At 37.4% G+C, this 13,389-nt stretch overlaps 1 protein-coding gene across 1 annotated transcript in view; it reads left to right on the top strand.

Moving 5' to 3' along the window:
- Positions 1-8,052: 8,052 nt before the first annotated feature.
- The window catches only part of rarga (retinoic acid receptor gamma a), a 51,141-nt gene continuing 45,804 nt past the window's right edge, over positions 8,053-13,389 (top strand). The window contains exon 1 of the mRNA XM_052541061.1: positions 8,053-8,203. The gene's annotated coding sequence lies outside the window, so the exon portion shown is untranslated. The remainder of the gene's footprint in view (positions 8,204-13,389) is intronic.

The raw sequence follows: 13,389 nt of genomic DNA, 5'->3' as shown, positions 1-13,389 counted from the left end.
TTAATAAATTAAATCTCTGTGGACAATTGCTTGCTTTTCAAAGGGTAGGGCACAATTAAAGGGATAGTTTACCCAAAAATAAAAATTAGACCATGATTTAGTCCCCCTCAGCCATCCTACAGTAGGTGTATATAGCCCCATTGGAAAATCCTGGAAAATTGCCAGAGTGCCTTCTGTTTGGATGCAAATACAAGTTTTATTATGGATGCACGCGCTTTATTTAACATGTTTTTGACTGTTAAAGAGAAACACCCACCCCTCTGAAATGAAAACGCTTGGAATAGCCAGGACAATTTTTAATATAACTCTGATTGGATTTGTCTGAAAGAAAAAATCATATACACATAGGAAGGCTCGAGGGTGAGTAAAACCCAGGCTAATTTTAAATTTTGAGTGAACTTACCCTTTAATAAAGGCCTTCTGAAGCAAAGTGATGCGTTTGTGTAAGAAAAATACCTATATTTAAAACTTTATAAACTGTAATCTCTAGCTTCCTGTAGCTGTCTTGCATTCAGAAAGAGAGTGGATTTCCAATGGATGACGTAGGACGCAGGCATAGCATAAGCTCCAGTGAGAATATGCTAATCTTGTGAGAACCAAGTTTTATTTACAGCAATGGAAAACCAGTTTCCTCTTGGCCAACATTTTTCTTTACAAACACTTGTTTTTTAGTTCGAATTCATGACTGGTGTTTTGTTTTGCTCTCTCCTCTGCACTTCCACATTTGTCCCTTTTCACTGAAGCTTACACTACGCTTTTGTCCTACGTCATCCCCTTGAACATCACCCTTGTGATTGCGCATATGACAGTTTAGAAATTACAGTTTTTAAAGTTTTGAATATGGATATTTTTCATACACAAATGCATCACTTCACTTTAGAAGGCCTTTATTAACCCCCCAGAGATGTGTGTAGTACTTTTTTACATGGATGGATGCACTTTTACGGGCTTCAAAATCTCCACCACCATTCACTGCCATTATAGCTTGAAAGAGCCAGGACATTTTTTCGACTGTATTCATTTGAAAGAAGAAAGTCATATACATCTTGTATGGCTTGAGGGAGAGTGAATCATGAGATAATTTTAATTTTCAGGTGAACTATCCCTTTAAAAGTTATTTGCCACTGTGGTGGTTTAAAAAACAAAATTAGAAGTATTAATGTAAAATATATTAATGACACAGTTTTATATGACAAAATATAATAATGTAGCCTAGTTTTTTGGCAAAAAATATATAATATTTTGTGAAATATAATCATTAATTAATTTAAATGGTTGAAAAGCCTAAACCTCTAAACCCTAAATACGTGTGTTGTCTTGCATTTGGAATATGTATTGTTTTGACCATAAACTTGATATTTAGTTGGCCAGTGCTTTATAAAGTGTAGCAATAACTCTTATACACTGTAAAGAAATAACAGCAAAAAACACAGTATTCTCATGCATAGTGTATAATAATAATAATGACAACTTAATATTTATCAAAGTCTTCTTGTTTATAGCACTTTCTTACACACTCACTGAACTTGAGGAATATTGAGGGCTTATGTTGTACTTCCAATGTTGACCACTAGATGTAGCTTCAATGCAAGAAGTGGCTCTTAAACTCTGCATCTTAATTTAGCATTAGGCCACACCAATGGATCAAACCCTGTATTCTGTTTTTTTCAGTCCTTAAGATATTATATTCCCTTCTCTCCATTAATAAAATGTGCCTTGTAAATTTGAAAGTAAAGCAGTGTAACAGGCAACAGGAGAAGCTAAAATATGCTTCTACGTCATAATATCCAAACCATGCAACATATCATAAACCTTCTTTCAATGCCTTTATTTGTACATCAAGAAGAAGCTCTGTCAAAGTCAGCCATGAATATTCTAGCTCGCATTTCTTTTTTTCTGAATCCATAAAAAAAGCTTGATTACAGCTTGTGCGATTGACACGTTGATTGAGATGATGCATTTCAAAATAGAAATAATTAGAAGAAAATGTGGCGCCTTCTGTAAACCCTGTTTCGGTGGTGTTTTGACAGTTGCCAGGGTTAATTGGCTGTGTTAAATTTGGAGCTCTGTTCCACAGCTATGAACCCATGACTGTGGGCAACTCACGCACAGAGGAACATGTTATGTTAGGGCATGCCGATAATTACAGAGGGAGAGCGGCAGTGTTTGGGAACTGAACAGGGGCTGCTGCCAAAATGCACACAGTAGAAACACCTTGTGCCTCGGGCTAGGCAGACAGCCATCAGCGTCTGTCATCTTTCTGTTGCACTCTCCTGCCCACCAACACTTACCTGCTCAAACTTTTTTGCTCTTTTATTGAAAGATCACTGTATGTGAAGTCATGCCAGATTCTCTGAGGCTAATGAGCAATTTAACAAGTTTATACCAAGCTCCCTGTTTGGCAAAGGGCACTAGTATGGTGAAGAGCATATATAGTGCAAAGCTTAGATGCTACTTTTACTTTTACCTGTCATGTTTTATAAGTTAAAGAGTGCAGCCATTTTTTGCTATTTTGCCATGCAATCAAAAAAACAAAAACAAAGTTTAATGGAGTACATTTTACAAGAACATATTATTTAGTATTTCTACTTCAAAATGTAGTATTACATCACTTGCTCACTAATGGATCCTCTGCAGTGAATGGGTGCCGTCAGAGTCCAAACAGTTGATAAAGACATCACAATAATCCACAAGTTACCTACACAACTCCAATCCATTGGTTATGTTCTTGTCAAAAAAAGTTGCTTATTTGTAAGAAACAAATCCATCAAGACGTTTTTAACTTCAAACTGTTGCTTCCAGCTAAAATATGAGTCCTCACTCAATATTAATTTCTTCGCTGAAGAATACAAAAGTAATCTTTTCTGAATCAAGAGAGAAATATGCACTGATCAAAACATCAACTGATCCAAAACAGTTCTAAACAAAAATGTCGGTGGATTTGATGTGAGAGGACAACAGGACATGAATGTTTTACTGGAGGAAGCATATTAATGGATTATGAATGATTTAAAGTTAAAACTTATTTATGATACATTTGTTTTTAAAAAACATGCAGCTTTTCACTTCACAAGACATTAATTGATGGACTGGAGTGGTGTGGATTACTTGTGGACCACTGTGATGTTTGTATCAGACTCTCATTCTGACGGCACCCATTCACTGCAGAGGATCCATTGGTCAGCAAGTGATGTAAGGTTAAATTTCTTAAATCTAAAGAAACAAACTAATCTACATCTTGGATGGCATGAGGGAAAAGTCGATTTTTAGCTAGGTAAATTTTTGAGCATACTATTGTGTTAATCCAATTAGTTACTTTGCATTTAATTGTATGCTAATTATTTGTCAAATATAAGAGCAATCTCTTTGAACATTGAACATTGTTTCAAAGTCATTATTTTTTCACTGTATGGCAGTTTTATTTGCTATGGAGAAGACATTGAGAAGGGGACCTTTCCTCTGGAGCACAAAGATTTGCCACAATTACAGAATTGCTTCCATATGTGGATCATGCAGCTTCTCCCACTGCCCCCTCCAGCCCCTCTCTGCTTCCTCTCTTTCTCCACCTTCTCTCTTTCTGTCTTTTATTGACTACCTTCCCTGACTTCTGGCTGTTTTTTAGTCGTATTTTTCGGCCATTGCTTTCTTTCTCTTAGCGCCTTTTAAACAAAGTATCTTAATCAGAACATCCTGGTACTTTTGGCAGTGGGCTTCGCTTGTGGTGATTCGATTATAGTGAGAGAGCCACGGACAGATATGCGCTCAGATCCGAAAACGAAAGGGAGCGAGAGTGAGAGAGAGTTGGAGGGGGGGGGGGGGGGGGGGGGGGTTGGGGGAGTGAAGGGAAAGAAGCGAATGAGAAGAAGAAAGAAAAAATGTGGCTTCACCAAAAGAATTCGGACTGGAGGGAGGCAGCCTGGTGAGTGCAATAGGGAAAGGTGGAAAATGAGAAGCGAAGGAGAGGGAGAGAGCGAAATGTTTTTTGACAGAGGTCGGTTCAGAGAGGGTTCATGGTGACATCATGGCTGATTGTGAGGAAAGTATAGACAGGAGGGCCATTCACCTTTCATTGGACACATATGTTGGGGGGTAGACCGCGCGCTCATTTGCATGCGCTTATTGGCACTCTGTTAGGTTTTTCCGACAACTCTGTTTGGACCTCGCTCAGTTTGACTCGCGCACACAAAATAAGTACAAGCATGCGCACATATGCGATCGCAGATTAAATATGACATATATGGCTTATACATTTACATGAGGTTTAATGCAAAATATTTACCACATCCTGTCCTGTTTTCCCCCCTTATAGCTTTTCCCAAAAGCTCTCTTTGTTGTTTTTCCCCGTGTATGTTATTTCTTCATGTCAGTTGGAGTCTAAATGTGTACATTTTGCCAAGCGGAATGAATGAGGCCCTTTACTGGCCGAGCCGTGCGCTTGACTTTGAAACTGAAAACGGATGCCCAAGTTCCGTGTGCGTGTGTCCGTGTATTTACGTGTGCGTGCTAATGTGCGTTGCGCTTGTTTGCGCGCGTGTGAATGCCCGACTTGCGCTCTCTCCTCAAGTCTCATTGCAGTACAAAACTTCACATGACATCAATCTGCATGCAAGGAAATAGTGATCTCATTACAGGCATCTTGTTCCTGATTAAAACCTGCCGTTGCCACCAGCTTCTCTCTTTATGTGTCTCTCCTCGTTCTCCCTCCCTTTTTCGTTTTCTTCCCCGTCTCTTTTTCATCCAGGCCCGCTAGTCCATGGCAAAAATAAATATACGTCTTAGTGGAAATGTTATTCGTTTATTTATTTTGCACTCCTGACAATTAACTCAGAGGGAAAGAAGGTCATGGATGAAAACGAATGAAGGAGGAAGGATAAAATAACGATGATTTCAGAGGCCTTTAATATGACTAATGATGTCATAGCAAAGAGTGACAAATGCAACCATTAGGGGTGAAAGAGGGGGAGAGGTGGAGCAAATGACAGAGAGCCTGTGCTCAAATACACTGTGATAAATGATTTTTGGATATTCTTTTACACTATTTCAGTGTTTTTACTTCAAAATCTCATGTTTAATTAATTGTTACTTGCTGTTTATTTTGTAAATAAGTGTGAAATAATCTAGAGTGAAAATTGTTCCTACACCAAATTGTTTTTACAGTGGTTTGTGCTAATTTTACAAATTTTACAACACCCAATTTAGCAATTTAGTGATGGTGTTTCAATAACCTACAATTTATCTATAAGGAACAACTTTCACAGCTTGAAAAGAGCCACGTTTTTTAAACTGTGAATCTTATCGCTCCTCAGTACTGGGACTTCAGAATCTCAGCAGACACAGTGTGTCATCCAATATAGTTCTCCTAATGTGTTATTATGACAACTACTACTCAATCAATGCCCATGCATATTTAAAGGAAGAGTCATTAAAGGGTTAGTTCACCTCAGACATCCGTCTGATCGTCTTCTGCGTACCACAGTCAGTGGAAGTGAGAACAAAGTGTTTATTACATTTGAAATATGGATATTTTATTTTACAAAAATGCATGTATTCGCTACAGGAGGCCTTTATTCACCCCCAGAGCCGTGTGAGGGATGTTTTATTATGGATGTGCGCACCTTATTTCATGTCTTCTGAACTGTTGACAACCAACACCCGCTTACCCCCATCGAAAGGATTGGAGGGGCCAGAACAATTTTGAATATAACTCTGATTGGATTCGTCTGTAAGAAGAAAGTCACATACACCTAGGATGATTTGAGGGTGAGTAAAACACAGGTTCATTTAAATTTTTGAGTGATCTAACCCTTTAAGATATTAGTATCTGAATTCCAATTCCATATTCAGACTGTAATTTACTGTAAAAGAAAAAAGAAAAAAGTTTACAGACATTTCTTTCAGCCCTAAAACACACAATGCAATCATTCAAAATATGGGTAAACACCTGTGAAAAATCAAGACGTAGACAAAGGGTTCCAGAATTGCAGTGATGTCATGTAAGAGCCATTTTGGGTTCCTCAAAGAACCTTTCAGTGAGCAATTCATAATATAACCACTTTAAGAACCCTTTTCCGCTATAAAAAAGTTTTTGTGCAGTGGAAAGTTTGGATGTTAAAGGTTCTTCATTAAGCCATCAATGCCAATACACTACTAAGTAGGCATAGTCAAATGCAAGAATTCTGTATAAAAGCAGAATAACAGGAAATAGGGAGAGTAAAGCAGGTGAAAGTGAAATGCAAAGTGGAAGACTGAAAGATGAACACAGAAAGACAGACAGGTAGTGTGAGAGAAAGAGGGGAGCGAGAGAGGAAGAGAGAGAGATAGCAGTCTGATCTATATTCATTATCCTCGACTCTGCAGTCTCCCAACACAGAGATCATAAATCTCAACCTCCAACACACTTCACTGACAATGAAACACAAACACTGCTAACCTCTGACCTCTCTCCTGCTACTAACACACAGAGACACACTCACCCAGAAACACACGCAAAAAGACAGCACATACTGTAATATTGTTTGAAACTTGGTAAACTAGATGCTCCAACATGAATGTAAGAGAAATGAAATCCATATACTAAGTATTCTGAAATGATTTAGAGACTCCTAAAGCATTGAATATCTTTTTTTTATCAATTTTTTTTCCATTCGAATTAAATATCCTCATGTTCTTTGTGATCTAATTCTAAATTAGTAGTTCTTTTGACAGACATTCAGTATGTTTACATAGAGTGTTATGCAGATAAAGCTGTGTAGCGTTGGTTTGTGTGGCAAAGCAAACCATTTCCTGTTGACTGTGTTTTGAGACCTAGCGCCAGCCCTGCTGAAGTGTCCTACTGCTTCACTTTAGCTGAGCTCATTTTAGTAAAGGGCTTATCTTAGTAAATAAAAATCAGAATGCTGAGAACATTCTCAAATGTTATTTGACATGAAGTTCATATTTAGTCCAATTCAAACTGAATAGAACTTTTCTACACAGTGATGTTGTTTCATGTGCAGCTAACCTTTTAAAACATTAGAATATGATCACATGTAAATATATTTTTGTTGAACTAATAATTTAGTTTAAAATAAAAACAAGTGTTCCATTTGAATTACCATCAGAGCCAAGGCTGAACCTGACATGCCATCTCCCTGAGCTTGAGATGGCACTGTCAAAAAGTTTAGGTTAGCCAGTTAAGGTGTGTCTTCAGAGTGAGGTTTCTGGGGGTTTCTTTTTGACCAAAGCCAGTACAGAATGGCAGCTTTAGGAAGAAACCAGGCAAACGCCCAGAACCACAAACAAGCCAGCGCAGAACTGTTCCATACAAACACAAACTGCACATTGTACTGATATAAAACACATATAGACAGACACACCCTCTGCACCATAAAGTTTGGAACTTCCCAGATTTACAGTCTCCCATCATCAAAAAGATTACATTTTCTTGTGGACTTTTGTGGCAGATAAATCATTACTGTTGGTGTAAACCCTAAAATGATGCATTGGTGGATGTTTTTGGTTTATTTAATCCTTTCAATTTGTTAATCCAACATCATTTTACATGTTTTCCTGTGTATATTTACTATTGTTCATGCAAGTTTGTAATTCACATTGCATGAATAGCATGATTTAGTGTTTTTGCACTTTCACGCGGTGTTTGAAGCACCTCATTGCATTTTGATGACAAAAGTGATTGCAAAGACAGTATTTTTTTTCCAACCGGAATAACATGCACCAATGAACCCTTCACAATAAGACCAGGAACATGTATCAGTCAAGTAAGATTTCATGTAGCCTTAGATAAGAAGAAACTGTATCCAGCATTTTAACTAGAGCTCCTCGCTGACGTTCCTACATCACGTGCTACTCAGTGCTTGTCACTTTGTGAATACACAGAGTTCAATGAGTGAAAAGAAGAGAAAGAAAGAAAGAGAGGCAGAGAATTAAAAACAGAAATTTAAGCTTGCCTCTGTTCCTTCCCTCTAGGCATTTTACGGCTTGTGAAAAAAAAGTACTGTATATTTGAAGGGTGGAGTCACGTGACCCAGAGAGGGTTCATGAATCAGAGCGCATAATTATTTCTAAGAGAGACGAAAAGAAGAGAAAGAGGGAGGGAAAGAGAGCGAGAGAGGCAGAGAAAAGGAAGAAGAGGGAAATAAACGACCGTGTAGTGTGAAAGAAACGGAGGGTGCGCGCTTCTCTTCGCGGATTTTAGTCACAGTGGGTGAGTTTAACTTTCACAGAACCGATCAAATGATGTTTTCTTCAGTTTACCCTCTCATGTCTGTCAGATATGGTGCATATGCATATGGTGATTTAAAACTGAACTAGAGTAGATGCGATCTAGAGAGTGATGAAATAATCGCATTGATTGTAACTTTTTGTCCGTTCGTTTCGCTCGCGCGACTCGGTTCACTTGAATTCGTTCTAACTGGAGCGCGTGCGATAGTTTTCTGGATCCGCGATGTGTTTAAAGAAATGACTTGTTACGTTGACGCATACCTTGACCTGCTGAGTTGTACCTTGACATATGTAAAACATTTCTTTGACAGGTGTTGTTTTCTTCTGGCCCCTTAAGTGTTGATGCCCTGTGGCTAACAAGTTGATGTGTGTAAATCTGAGATTGGTCAAGACGAAGTGTTGTGTGCAGCTTGTGGTTTAGGGAAAGGTGTTTTCACGAGCATCTCATGCGGTGTAGAACTGTTCTGTCAATAAAGGTAAAATCTGGTAGCAGCTGCATTACCGGTTTTTATTACAGTTTAATAAACAATGTTATAGCCTACTTCTGGATACATCGAGATGCGTCAAGTTAAGTTCTTTAAAGGGACAGAGGAGGAAGATCTATGAATGTGTTTTCCATACAGTCACAGTGAATGGTTACTATAGATGTTAAACCTCAAAACGGATGCAAAGTCACTGTATATTATAAAAATAATGCTTATAACTCACACTATATTACAAGTCTTTTGAAGCCATATTTTAGTGATAATGCAAGGAACCAATCAAAATGTACTTTTTATCACTCATCATTTTGAGATCTGCCCTAGCTCTACATAAGAGAAGCAGTCATGTATAAATAAGTTTGATCTTTTCAATGAATTAGCTGATCTAATTCACAAAACTGATCTGAATGATTTGTTCCGGCTCTTGAGTTGACTCAGTAGTCCAGACACAGGCACGTTGTCAGTTAATTTGGGTTTGCTTCGCACACAAACCCATTTTATGGCTTCCGAAGGCTTGGAATATAGCATATGAGGTATATGGACTGTGAGTTTACTATCCCTTAAAGGTAACATCTACATATTGGCTTTGTACAGTGTAGTTTCTTTGACTAAGTTTTCCATTTGTTCTATTGTGAGAAGTAACAAAATACATACATAAATACACATATCAATGGCTTTTTGTGTTGATTTTTGTCTTGTGTTACCTGATAGCTGAACTTCAGTACTGTGAAGTCCTTTGCATTGACTGTAGCACCTGTTCTTTGTGTTTTTCTGACTCAGTGCTTTAGATCAGTCTATGATCTGAAAGAAATTTGCTTTCTTTTGCTTTTCAACAGGTTGTGTGTGAGATTTTCATGAGCTGAAAGTTTTTTTTTTTAAAGTTTATGCCAGCAGTGTTTAATAGTGTCAGAGCCAGTCGTGATTTATGATGTCTTCTTTTAACATCTGACAGAATATTCACATCCAAACACACACATCTGGGCCAGAGGAGCAGCTTGAGCATATTACAACATTGAAAACAACAGACTTACTTAGCACTTGCACAAACAAATGTATTCACGGCACTTTATTTTTTTTTTAATGAGAAAGGAATGGGCCAGCCCTTTTCTGTCTTCAGCTGTTTATGTCTCACATATCAGCAACATGAGTTTACATGAACTCAGACAAAAGAAGCAGAGACAAGGAAAAACAAACTATTGTCAAACCAGATATTCACGTTCCACCAAAACCAAAACTCCCACTCTGACTCCAGCGGGACTGTGGAGTCTGATCTCAGTGGTACAGCAACTGTAATGGAATACGGGAGTGTCTTAATGTGTTTGTGTGTTTGGGCAAACTGCTGTCATTATATTCTTGACTGTATTTTCCCTTTTGAGTGACAGTGAAATATGTTTTTTCTTCACTGTTTATCATCATATCAACTCGACCCCCAACCTTAACCACAAGTATTAGATGTTCAGTGTTACTTCCTGAATCTTTTATAGTTTATTTTTAGTAATGTTTTTATGATAGGTATACTGTAAAATAAAAAATAAATAATTTTCCAGCTTGGAAATAAAACAAAGATTATCGGTGTACGTTTTACAAGAATTACTTTAAACACTGTAGCTCAATTGGTAGAGCATTGCGCTATCAAGCGCAAGGTTGGGGGTTCTATTCCCCAGAAACACAAAAAAGGATTGAAATTGATAGCCTGAATGCACTGTAAGTCGTCTGCTAAATGCATAAATTAAATTTTTTTAATTTTAAATTTTAATATAAACTCAAAACTGTGAGATAAAAACTCAAAATTCTAACTTTCTTTTTTTGCATTACTGAGTTAATATCTCACAATTCTGTTTTTATGTTTCCGCAACGAAATAAATAATAATAAAAAAGTAATAACGAATATAGATCAGACAGGTTTTTTTTGTTTTGTTTTTTTCTGAAAATTCCGACTTTTTTCTCACAATTGCTAGTTTATATCTCACAATCCGGACTTTTTTCTTAGAATTAAGAGTTCATATCTTGCAATTTAAATTTTTTTCTTCTCAGAATCTCATGTCTATATCTCTGAATAATTAATTTATATTTTACAATTCTGATAAAAAGAGAAAAAAGTCACAATTTCATTATGTTTCGACTTTACTTGTTGAGGCACCTGACTAACTAACTCATTCAAAATCTACAACCACAGTGGCATATTACTTAACAATTAGCTAATAGTTCTGTGCCTCAACAAGTAAAGTCATACATACCAATAGCTTTGCCAATCATTAGCTAATGATTAATTAAAGCAGACAACTAGAAGTTGAAATGCATGCTTCAACCCATTGTGGTAATTAACATAAGAAGTTACTTTATTAGTTATTAGGGAATTAATACATTATGACACATTTAACTAATAACAATTTATTGATTACTTAATCTATGAATCATATAGAATGTTCATTAGTGGCTGGTGCAGTAATCATTAATAAATGGTTTATTTCTTCATGAGTTATACATTAACTCATGATTAACTGTGCATTAGTTACGCATTATTTATTGCATATTTGTGCACCCGTATTGTAGAGTGTTACCGACCACCCCACAGTCTTTCTGTCTAGATCCCAATTTTACTGTCTTCAGCTCAGCTTCGGCTTCTTTCTGGCTTGGGATCATAAATCCAGGAGTTTATCCATGACTCTCAGGAATTTTGGGGGGTGATAGAATGTAAGTGGCAGGGAGGGGATGAACAGGTGGTTCATGGGGGATCAGAGAAGGTGGGGGGACTTTGTTCTGTCCTCTGTAATTATGAAGGAAACCGTCAGATCACTGCTTCCCCTGTATATTTTTGCAGGTGTGCAGGGATGTATCCCTTTGACTGCGTGTGTATATAAGACTTTATATGTCAGGCTGTGTGTCTGTGAAACAGGGAGGGTGTCCGACATCTGCTTATGAAAGTTCCTGTGTGTGTCAGGGCTTTTATTAATGTGTCTATGTTAGTGTGTGTTTATACTTACTAGCGTGAATGCTCCCTGTGCCAGTGCTACTGTAATGAGCACCATTTATTACCTTCTATTGCTCTGATTAAATAAACTGTGTTCATCTGAAACGGCTAGTTTAGCTCAGCGGCAATGTCATTTGTTTTTATAAATCTGATTTCTTGTCCGATTATGCTATGTAATAAACCACAACTACAATCTAGTAACGATCATGTTAATGCTCTGATCCTTAACCAATTATTTAATCTCATTTCCCACAGAGGAATACTTCAGGCTTACAGAGGAGTACAGGAATAAATAAGCTCACTGGTCGTGTTCGTTTTCCCTCCGTTCAGATGTTTTATGAGTCTATAAATATGTTTCTTTTTTTGTTGTTGTTTATCCGTTCTTTCAGTGTGCCTGCGCTTACCTTGTCCACATCTCGTTGTGGAACAGAGTTGTCAGAACTGTCTTTCGTCTACTCTGTTTATCCCATCACTCTTTCCATTACTCGTCCAAACCTCAGGAGTTTGGTTATTTATTTATTTATTTCATAAAAAAAAGGAATTTAGAACAAGTGCGACTTACACCTGTGCAAATAATATAGTATAAAAAGGGACTGTTAATGAATTAAAAAGCTTTTTGAAAACATTTAACATTTATTATTAAATATATATATTATATAAATATATAGAATAAAATAAAAAACAACAATTTTAATTTCATTTTTAAATAATATAACTTTAAGTGTAAGAGGTAAGAGTTGTATGGTTTATAGTGAATGACAGGGTACTTGAGCCTTACATCTGGAGCTGTGAGAGTACACAATACACTCCTTTAAATTATTACTTGAGGGGCAAGTTATACCCAAGTGGTGTGATGGAAATTATGGCATTGTCAGTGTTGTACAGTGATTGGGTGTGAAGAATGTTTGTTGGGTGCCAGGAAAGGGTTCAGTGTCAGACGGGTTTTAATTGATGGGATATGTGACTCCGAAGCAGAACATCATCCGTCACTCTTAATGTTGTGCTACCATTTGCCCTGTCAGAAAGCAGAGGAATTTAAATGTGTCAGTTTTATCTCCCACAATAAAAAGGTTTATGAAGGGCTTTCTCGGAAACGACTGCCTGATGACAATTATATGCTTTGTTTAATTTTGCATTGGACCAATTCGGCGAGGCTGTATTTTATTATTGTTTATTGTTGCCACTTGACAGCACTGTTACCACTGTCCCCTGCTGTGATGCTGGGATAGGGGATGTAGGGGGGAAATAAAACAAGAAATGAATCATTAAAACGTTTTCTTTCTGAATTAATGTGTGTTTGTATGTGCGTGTTAATGACGTCTGGCCTTTGAACCTTCAGCACTCAGTTCTGACCCTCCTTATGACCATGTGACCTCCACAGCGCCTGGAGGTTCCTCAGCTGCAGACTTTCCACACAATGCGTCTCGTCTCCAAACATCCTTCTTCAGTTGATTCCATACAGATTTCATTCAAGGTTACAGCACACAGAGCTGTGTCTTATTGTAATGTCTCCTGTGCATAACAAGTAGATATCAAGTTTTATCCATCATAGCTTGCTGTAATCATCCCTCGGACACGTACGCTCATGTTTTATGCAGGATGCGACAATTATTTTTCAGCAGAAAATATGCAAACTACAAGCAGATCTCATCTTTTTAGGGTCAGATGTGGTTTGTGTTTTGCATATTTAAACTGTAGTGTCCCTCAAGTTTTTGT

The sequence above is a fragment of the Carassius gibelio genome, chromosome A23 (assembly GCF_023724105.1).
Source record: "Carassius gibelio isolate Cgi1373 ecotype wild population from Czech Republic chromosome A23, carGib1.2-hapl.c, whole genome shotgun sequence".
Lineage (NCBI taxonomy): Eukaryota > Metazoa > Chordata > Actinopteri > Cypriniformes > Cyprinidae > Carassius > Carassius gibelio.
The sequence above is the reverse complement of the archived record's forward strand: the minus strand, read 5'-3'. Positions and strand labels throughout refer to the sequence as shown.